Source organism: Lepidochelys kempii, chromosome 19, assembly GCF_965140285.1.
Source record: "Lepidochelys kempii isolate rLepKem1 chromosome 19, rLepKem1.hap1, whole genome shotgun sequence".
Classification (NCBI taxonomy): domain Eukaryota; kingdom Metazoa; phylum Chordata; order Testudines; family Cheloniidae; genus Lepidochelys; species Lepidochelys kempii.
In genome coordinates this window covers 3577315-3587080 of record NC_136398.1, presented here as the reverse complement: position 1 = coordinate 3587080, position 9766 = coordinate 3577315, and the positions used below count along the sequence as shown (strand labels likewise).

At 43.8% G+C, this 9766-nt stretch overlaps 1 long non-coding RNA gene across 2 annotated transcripts in view; it reads left to right on the top strand.

Moving 5' to 3' along the window:
- Nucleotides 1–9766, top strand: part of LOC140900541 (uncharacterized) — a 45244-nt gene that overhangs the window by 2415 nt on the left and 33063 nt on the right. For both annotated transcript variants that reach the window (XR_012155659.2, XR_012155658.2), the window contains exon 2: nt 2310–2477. This is a non-coding gene — a long non-coding RNA (uncharacterized LOC140900541). The remainder of the gene's footprint in view (nt 1–2309; nt 2478–9766) is intronic.

Genomic DNA, 9766 nt, shown 5'->3' with positions numbered 1-9766 from the left:
AAATCACACTGTGAGGTTCCCTGTTGATTCCTTTGGTGATTCCAGATCAAATGTGCAATGGTTACAGATCAAAAGGTTTTTCCCACTGGGAAAAAAAACCCAGCAAAAAACTGGGATCTGAGTCGGTCTTTAGTTTGTCTCCTACATCATCCTGAGAAACGAAGACTGCAATTAAAATTTAGCAGGCAATTTTTGTGATGATGTGTGAGACAGGATAGCCCCCAGCTTGTTTTTTGGTCTCTAGCTGTCAGCTCAGTAGGATTGCAGGCAGGAGATAGAATTACTTTGTCAAAAATCAAGATAATCCTGGAAAAAAAATTAGCGATGGTGACCCCAATTATAGAAGAGCTCAGGTCAGGAAAGCATTTTCCACAATAATGACACACATCTTAACTTTAATAAAATATCTTATTTACACAATACTTAGAACTGGTTGGGGGAAAAAGTGATTTTCCCCCCTCCCTCACACCATTTTTCATGGAAATTTTACTTTTTTTATCACTTCTGTTATTATTTGTATCAGTGTAGCAGCTCGAGGCCCCACCATGCTAGGAATTGTACGTATACATAGTGAGAGACAGCCCCTGTCTCAAAGAGTTTACAATCTAGAAAGACAAGGTAGACAAAGGGAGTAGAATTATACCTCTTTTACAGATGGGGAACAGACACAGAGAATAAGTGACTTACCCAAGGTGTCTGTGGCAGAACCAAGAACCGAGCCCAGATCTCTTGAATCACAGTCTAAAGCCACAAGACTTTAGTCATTCCTCACTAATCACACTTTTCACCCCAAAGGCCTGGGATGGGAGGATGGCAACTAATAGGTGCACAGTTTGCTGTAGAGCAAAGAGATTTTGTCCAAGGACCACTTTGGTGAATGTGTTGATCAACATGTGGATTGTGTGATATGTTGACGAGTGTGTCTAAATGCCTGAATAGTAAATTTGCCTCAATATCTCCCTGATCTCTTTTCCTGTCTTTGAGTTCAGGCCCCCAGGCACACTGAAATTCTAAGATGTTCAAAGGTTTTCTTTTAGAGTAGCAGCCGTGTTAGTCTGTATTCGCAAAAAGAAAAGGAGTACTTGTGGCACCCTAGAGACTAACCAATTTATTTGAGCATAAGCTTTCGTGAGCTACAGCTCGCTTCATCGGATGCATTCAGTGGAAAATACAGTGGGGAGATTATAAATCTCCCCTCTGTATTTTCCACTGATAATCTCCCCACTGTATTTTCCACTGAATGCATCCGATGAAGCGAGCTGTAGCTCACGAAAGCTTATGCTCAAATAAATTGGTTAGTCTCTAAGGTGCCACAAGTACTCCTTTTCTTTTTGCAAAGGTTTTCTGAGGGTGGTGTAGTGTAGAAGGAAATGTTTTTGCGTCAGGAGCAGAACTGTGTGAACGAAATAGAAAACCAGTTAATTCCCCTAGTTTCTGGTTTTGTTGTGGACCTGAAACTTGGTCCAGGATAATTGATATATTCCCTGAAGTTGATGCACCTTTCAGGCAAATTTGGGTTTAGTACCAGGAGAATCCCAAGGATTTAATGACAGGTGTAAATCTTGTTGTTTTGGCACCAAGCATTTTGGGATATAAATGTACAAACCTCAAAGCAAAACTCAGAAGGAGAAGGAAGGGTGATTGAATTTGTGCTGTCTAAACATCACCGCTCTCTAAGAATATAGAGTTGCCAGCCCTTCTAGCAACATAAAACTGAAAAGGTTTGGTCAGCTCTACCAGAAACAATTAACGAGAGTGATTAACCTACTTTCTAGTGAAGCTTTTTGACGCTCCAAATAGAAAGGAAAATTATGAACCCTGTTTGTAAGGTAAAAGTTCTTTGGGCATGAATTCTTTCTGAAAGAAATGACTGTTGCTTCCACAGCCTCCAGTCGTTGTAGTCAAAAGGAACTGAACTGAGAAGAGAGCCAGTGAAATCATTCCAGGAGTGAGGGAGTAATTTATCTATTGCCCAACTTTGGGTCTGAAATAGCCAGCAATGCCAGCTGCACTAGAGGTGTCTGCCCATGTCTCTTAGTGACTCTCAGCATACTTAGTAGTGAGAATGCTGAATGAGCTAGAGCAAGCAATTGAAAACGTAGATTCAGACATTCAGCCACTGTCCCCGTCTGACCCCAGTAACACACCTCCCCCCCGCCCCATCTTTCAGAGCAGCCCATATTATACACTTCATATAATAATGATCCTGCTCTCATTTAAGTCAATGATAACATTCCCTTTGGATTGAATGGAGCAGGCCCTAAATTTTGACCCATCTGGTTGTTCATCAAAACTTTGTTTTCCTGCAGAATTAGTCTGTCAGAGTCAGAAACGGGACATCAGGGGAAAGCTCCTGAACTCAAGATGTCAAAAGCAGCGGGTCTTCTACTTGAACAGTTTACTGATGGAGCCAAGGACATTTCCTACTGTGACAGTTATTTGTCGATTTCACTCCATTGGCTTGAGCTTGAGTTTCCGTAAGTAAACACACAGCTGATGTTCAGCAAGTGGTGATTTCCATTGTACCCCGCATAATATTTCCAGCGTTTCTCCCACTCTTCATCTGTTTAAATTGTAAACTCCTCAGGCCAAAAACTGTCTCTTATTATGTGGATGTACAACACCCAGCACGTGGGAGGCTCTAGGTGCTACTGTGATATAAATAATAACAACAACAACCAATGTTCTAACTGTCTGGCCACTGAAAAGCAGTCACTGACTTGAGGTGCAGAATAACCCCAACTGGCACTTAGTTTATTAATTGCACTCCACCATAAGTTAGGACCTCATCTATTATGCTCACTGAGGCTATGGCTACACTACAAGGCTTTAAGCAACACGGCTGTGCCGCAAAAAGGCATGCAGTGTAGCTGCTGTTTGTCGGCAGGAGAGAGCAGTCCTGCCAACAAAAAGCTTCCCCTCGCACAAGCGGCAGCAGCTTTGTCGGCAGGAGAGTGCTTTTTGTCTGGCGCTTTTCGTCTGTAAATCTTTCGTCGTTCAGGGGGGTGTTTTTTTTAATACCCCGAACGACAAAAGTTTTGTCGATGAAGTGCCAGTGTAGACAAAGCCTAAGAGTGGTTCCATAAAGATTTAGCCGTCCGTTAACAAAAGGGCCCATTGAAGCTTTAAAAACCCCATCACTAGTCACCATACCAGTCACCGTAAGGAAAACTGTCCCAGGAAATAATATACTGGACGCTGTGCTGCATGGCATATACCCGACTGCAGCTAGGCCAACACATTCACCATTCAGTGGTGAGAAGTGGACATTGTCCTTGTGGGTTAAAAAAATTCCAACCATGCCAAAAAGCTACAGCAAATTGTCTTTAGGAAACAGTTTCAATGAAAGTAAGCAGCAAATTCACCATTTTGACTGTTTTCCAATTGCCCATAGCTACACTTGTTAAATTGAGTGCTGCGTGCATAAATCAAAACAGGATGTTTTCTTTTACCTAACAATGGCAAAGCTCTGTGCCAGTTTTTAAGTGTGTTTTCCTGTGTGGATCCAATTTGAAGTTTTAAACACATTTTTCCCTATAGGTTTCTGTGCATATTGCACATATACACACAGCCAGCCGGTCTAACTTAGCAGGTTTGGGGGTTTTTTAAGAGAAGGTTAACAAAAAATCAACAACTACCATCCTTGTTGATTTTTATTGTGCCCTTGGGTGCAATTAAATGTTGAGATGGTTATTGAATTTTCATGACAGATTGAATTTTCCTGTTTAGAAAGCACATACATACACTACATACCTACATCCCTTTCTGGGGCTAAGGCAGTTCAGAAACAATTGTACTGTTGTGATAAAGACAATGGTGCATCTGTGCCAAGGAATACTCAGGAAATGGAGACATCCAATAATTAAATGGACACTATCAGGGCAGCTGTGTGTTTTAAGATTCGAATGGCTGGAATTTTTTCCTTATACTTGTTTGCAAATGTTATTTATTTCTAGCCAAATATTTTAGGATTTTTTTTTTTTTTTAAATTTTATTATAGGGGGTGTTGTAAATAGCCCAAAATTTATATGCAACGATCTATTTAGATATCTTAGGTACTTATATGGCTTCCCACTGCTCTAGTATCTGAGCATATCACATTCTTTTAATGTATTTCGCCTCCCAGCATCCCTGTGAGGTAGGGAATAGCTACCTCACAGGGATGAAAAGGGCAGAAAAGGTGGGGGAGTTACACTGTGTATGTAAGGGAGCAGTATGACTGCTCAGAGCTCAAGTATGAAACTGCAGAAAAACCTGAGTGTCTCTGGATTAAGTTGAGAAGTGTGAGCAACAAGGGTGATGTCGTGGTTGGAGTCTGCCATAGACCACCAGACCAGGGGGATGAGGTGGACGAGGCTTTCTTCCTGCAACTCACGGAAGTTACTAGATTGCAGGCCCTGGTTCTCATGGGAGACTTCAATCACCTTGATATCTGCTGGGAGAGCAATACAGCGGTGCATAGACAATCCAGGAAGTTTTTGGAAAGGGTAGGGGACAATTTCCCGGTGCAAGTGCTGGAGGAACCAACTAGGGGCAGAGCTCTTCTTGACCTGCTGCTCACAAACCGGGAAGAATTAGTAGGGGAAGCTAAAGTGGATGGGAACCTGGGAGGCAGTGACCATCAGATGGTTGAGTTCAGGATCCTGACACAGGGAAGAAAGGAGAGCAGAAGAATACGGACCCTGGACTTCAGAAAAGCAGACTTTGACTCCCTCAGGGAACTGATGGGCAGGATCCCCTGGGAGAATAACATGAGGGGGAAAGGAGTCCAGGAGAGCTGGCTGTATTTTAAAGAAACCTTATTGAGGTTACAGGGACAAACCATCCCGATGTGTAGAAAGAATAGTAAATATGGCAGGCGACCAGCTTGGGTTAACAGTGAAATCATTGCTGATCTTGAACACAAAAAAGAAGCTTACAAGAAGTGGAAGATTGGACAAATGACCAGGGAAGAGTATAAAAATATTGCTCAGGGATGCAGGAGTGAAATTAGGAAGGCCAAATCACACCTAGAGTTGCAGCTAGCAAGAGATGTTAAGAGTAACAAGAAGGGTTTCTTCAGGTATGTTAGCAACAAGAAGAAAGTCAAGGAAAGTGTGGGCCCCTTACTGAATGAGGGAGGCAACCTAGTGACAGAGGATGTGGAAAAAGCTAATGTACTCAATGCTTTTTTTGCCTCTGTCTTAACGAACAAGGTCAGCTCCCAGACTACTGCACTGGGCAGCACAGCATGGGGAGGAGGTGACCAGCCCGCTGTGGAGAAAGAAGAGGTTCGGGACTATTTAGAAAAGCTGGACGAGCACAAGTCCATGGGGCCGGATGCGTTGCATCCGAGAGTGCTAAAGGAGTTGGCGGATGTGATTGCAGAGCCATTGGCCATTATCTTTGAAAACTCATGGCGATCCGGAGAAGTCCCGGATGACTGGAAAAAGGCTAATGTAGTGCCCATCTTTAAAAAAGGGAAGAAGGAGGATCCTGGGAACTACACGCCAGTCAGCCTCACCTCAGTCCCTGGAAAAATCATGGAGCAGGCCCTCAAGGAATCAATTCTGAAGCACTTAGAGGAGAGGAAAGTGATCAGGAACAGTCAGCATGGATTCACCAAGGGCAAGTCATGCCTGGCTAATCTAATTGCCTTCTATGACGAGATAACTGGCTCTGTGGATGAGGGGAAGGTGGTGGACGTGTTGTTCCTTGACTTTAGCAAAGCTTTTGACACGGTCTCCCACAGTATTCTTGCCAGCAAGTTAAAGAAGTATGGGCTGGATGAATGGATTATAAGGTGGATAGAAAGTTGACTAGATTGTCGGGCTCAATGGGTAGTGATCAATGGCTCCATGTCTAGTTAGCAGCCGGTATCAAGTGGAGTGCCCCAAGGGTCGGTCCTCGGGCCGGTTTTGTTCAATATCTTCATAAATGATCTGGAGGATGGTGTGGATTGGACCCTCAGCAAGTTTGCAGGTGACACTAAACTGGGAAGAGAGGTAGATACGCTGGAGGGTAGGGATAGGATACAGAGGGACCTAGACAAATTAGAGGATCGGGCCAAAAGAAATCTGATAAGGTTCAACAAGGACAAGTGCAGAGTCCTGCACGTAGGATGGAAGAACCCCATGCACCGCTACAGACTAGGGACCGAATGGCTCGGCAGCAGTTCTGCAGAAAAGGACCTAGGGGTTACAGTGGATGAGAAGCTGGATATGAGTCAACAGTGTGCCCTTGTTGCCAAGAAGGCCAATGGCATTTTGGGCTGTATATGTAGGGGCATTGCCAGCAGATCAAGGGACGTGATCGTTCCCCTCTATTCGACATTGGTGAGGCCTCATCTGGAGTACTGTGTCCAGTTTTGGGCCCCACACTACAAGAAGGATGTGGAAAAATTGGAAAGAGACCAGCGGAGGGCAACAAAAATGATTAGAGGACTGGGACACATGACTTATGAGGAGAGGCTGAGGGAACTGGGATTGTTTAGTCTGCGGAAGAGAAGAATGAGGGGGGATTTGTTAGCTGCTTTCAACTACCTGAAAGGGGGTTCCAAAGAGGATGGCTCTAGACTGTTCTCAGTGGTAGCAGATGACAGAACAAGGAGTAATGGTCTCAAGTTGCAGTGGGGGAGGTTTAGGTTGGATATTAGGAAAAACTTTTTCACTAGGAGGGTGGTGAAACACTGGAATGTGTTACCTAGGGAGGTGGTGGAATCTCCTTCCTTAGAAGTTTTTAAGGTCAGGCTTGACAAAGCCCTGGCTGGGATGATTTAATTGGGGATTGGTCCTGCTTTTGAGGGGTTGGACTAGATGACCTCCTGAGGTTCCTTCCAACCCTGATATTCTATGATTATCTCCATGGTAGAGATGGGGAACTGAGACACAAAGAGGTTAAATGACTTATCCTATGTCACACAGGGAGTCTTTGGCAGAGGAGGGAATTTAATCTTGTCTCTCCCAGGTCCAGGCTAGCACCAATAAGAAGCAGTGCATGTGGCTCTGCTCTTATAAGGAATCCAACAATTAAAAAAACCCCTGTGTGGGTGTGACTGACTTAGCGATCATGAACGACTCAGCAACCCTGTGTGTGTATCCAGCCCTCCCAAGTAATTGCATGATAACAGATCAGCTTGGTCTTATGATCTATCCTGCAATTACAAACCAAGCCCATCTCTCCAGGGCAACCCTACAATAACATTGACAAGGAACTTTACAATAATAAATCAGTGTAATGTGTGAAAAGTGAGTAGAAAGACAGGCTAGGATGAAAAGTTGAAGTGTTGTCTTCTACACCAAGGTGGATAGGATATTTGACAATACTGGAAAAGCTATAAACCAGTAAATGTCAGTAAAAAGAACACTAACACAGGTCCACAATCTCTCCTTTTTATATGAGTAGGGGTCCCGCAGAGCAATGCTGATTTACACCAGCTGAGGATCTGGCCCAGAGAGTGCCCTTTTGTCCTCTTCCACTGACATGGGCAAAACCCCCTATTTACTAATTTAAGATGGCATTTGCAGGGAAAAGGAGAGGAATAAATATCTGTTTACTAGGTGCTGATTGCCCCAGCCGAGAGCCAAAAGTGAACAAGTCATTCCACCAACAATTGGAAAAAGATAGAGTCCATGGAGTCGTACACTGTTTTTTCAAACCTTTCAGCAGCTCTTTTTTTATCCCTTCACAAGTTGTCCACCCAATATTACAGTTGTTATTGTTACACTTACCCAACAAGCAAACAGTTAACCTGATCAGATTGCAGTCTTTCCCAGAGTATCTGTCCATCAGCTGTCTAGCTATCCTGGAAGATGTCTGTGAGCAATAGCGCACATCAGGATGTGTGGTTGTAATAGTAATACTGAATACTTCAAAAGCACTTTTTACATTTGTAGCTCACAAAGCATTTAACAAAGGCCACCCCAAAGGATCCTTCCCAGATTTTACACAGAATCTAGTGCCCACCAGGACAGGCAGTATCGTGTGAAAAGTCATGCAATACAGACATGACCAGTTTTTGTAGTTGTGGAAACTGAGGCTCAGAGCAGTTGTGTGTCACTCAAGGTCACACAGCCAGTCTACATTAGAGCCAGGTATAGAATTCAGGCCTTTACACTCTTGGGTCTGATCAAAAACTCCCCCACAAACATATTAGTTTATCAGGCATAGTATAGGGTTAGAAACAGTGTTATCTCTTGGCTGGAGCAGGGGATTGGGAATTAAAACGTCTGGGTTTGATTCCTGGTTCTGTCACTGATATATCATTTGACCCATGGCTATCAATTAATCTAGCCGTGCTTCAGTTTATTCAGTAGTAAATGGGGTGCCACTGTTTTACCTATCTTACAGCAGTGCTGTGTGGTTTAATCCATGATTATGGAATGCTGTAGGAACACTGAGCAAGGGATGTTTTGGAAGAGCAAAGCACAAGGATTAGAGTTTTTTATTTTCTAGATGATTTAATTAGTATTTCTGTTATGCTGCTGCCCCTCGCTGTTGTATGTTTCAGCATTGCATTTGTAGAGATAGTTTTATAATGGTCATAACTCTTGGCACTTACACCTCATTTTCTAATGAGAATCCCAAAGCCCTTCCCAGAAGTGGGAAAGTATTGTTATCCCCATGTTACAAATGGGTGAAATGAAGGCACAGAGAGGGGAAGTGACTTATCAAAGGTGACACAGTAAATTACGGGCAGAGCTAGGAATAGAACCCAGGTTCACAGGTTCCAGCTGAGCTGCTGGACCAGGCTACCTTCCCATCATGTAACACATGAATGACGCTTTATGAAGCTGAGATGATTCCTTGTTCTTATTTAGCCTGTCAGCCCGAGCTCCACAGATGCAACTTTCAGCCTCACTCCTTCATCTTGCTGTGGGCTTAAATAAAAATAAAATTAAAAATGGAGCTTTTCTCTAATCAAACGGGAAAGGACTCCTGCAGCAAGAAACCTCAGGCTCCTCCTCCACCCAGGGGAGGCGAGGATGGTGAGATCCCTTTGTCATGCAAGTAAACTGATTTTGCCCAAGCTTACTTGAGTCTAGCTCACCTGTGGTGAACTGTGCTTGTCGAGGTTTCAACTGGCAAGGTTTCCATTGCTGAGCATTTGTTTCATGTGTTGTTTGTTTTGACAGATGGGTGTTAAACACTACCGAGGTGAAGGGGTTTTGTCAGTTTATATTTAAATCATGAGTTTGGTTCTCCTGGGATGCAGAGTGAACTATTAGCAGGATGAAAGGCAGCTCACTGCAGTGCTTGCTTTCATGCACACAGCAGCTTTGAATTGGGTGTCCTATGAATATGGAAAATCTCCTGTTCATCTGACCCGCGCATCCTGAAGCAGTGGTGATTATTGTTAATATGGAAAGAATGTGCCTTCCCCATATAGAGACGGTAAAGCTCCTTGCTGAGGGCCCGCTCTCACACTGAAATTGAAGGAGAAGCTAAATGGGAACTGGATGCTCCAATAATGCAAGATGTTGAGCACCCAGAGCTATCACTGACTGGCATGCAGTGGGTTAACTGGCTCCTCTGCTTGGAGCTATAACCGTTTCCTGATCTCCAGTCATCTGTAGAGTGTTTACTCTACACCTGTGATGGCAAGAATGGAGAATCGATTGGAGTTTGCAGGTGAAAATGGATTGTAACCTGCTGTCCATAGTGTCAATGGAGCTGATTAGCACGTGCGTCTATCTCTAATGGATTGTTCTCACAGGTGAGAATCATTCAGAGACCAGCTGGGGCCATGGCTCACCTGTAGGGTGTTCATTCAGTGCAGCACTCACTG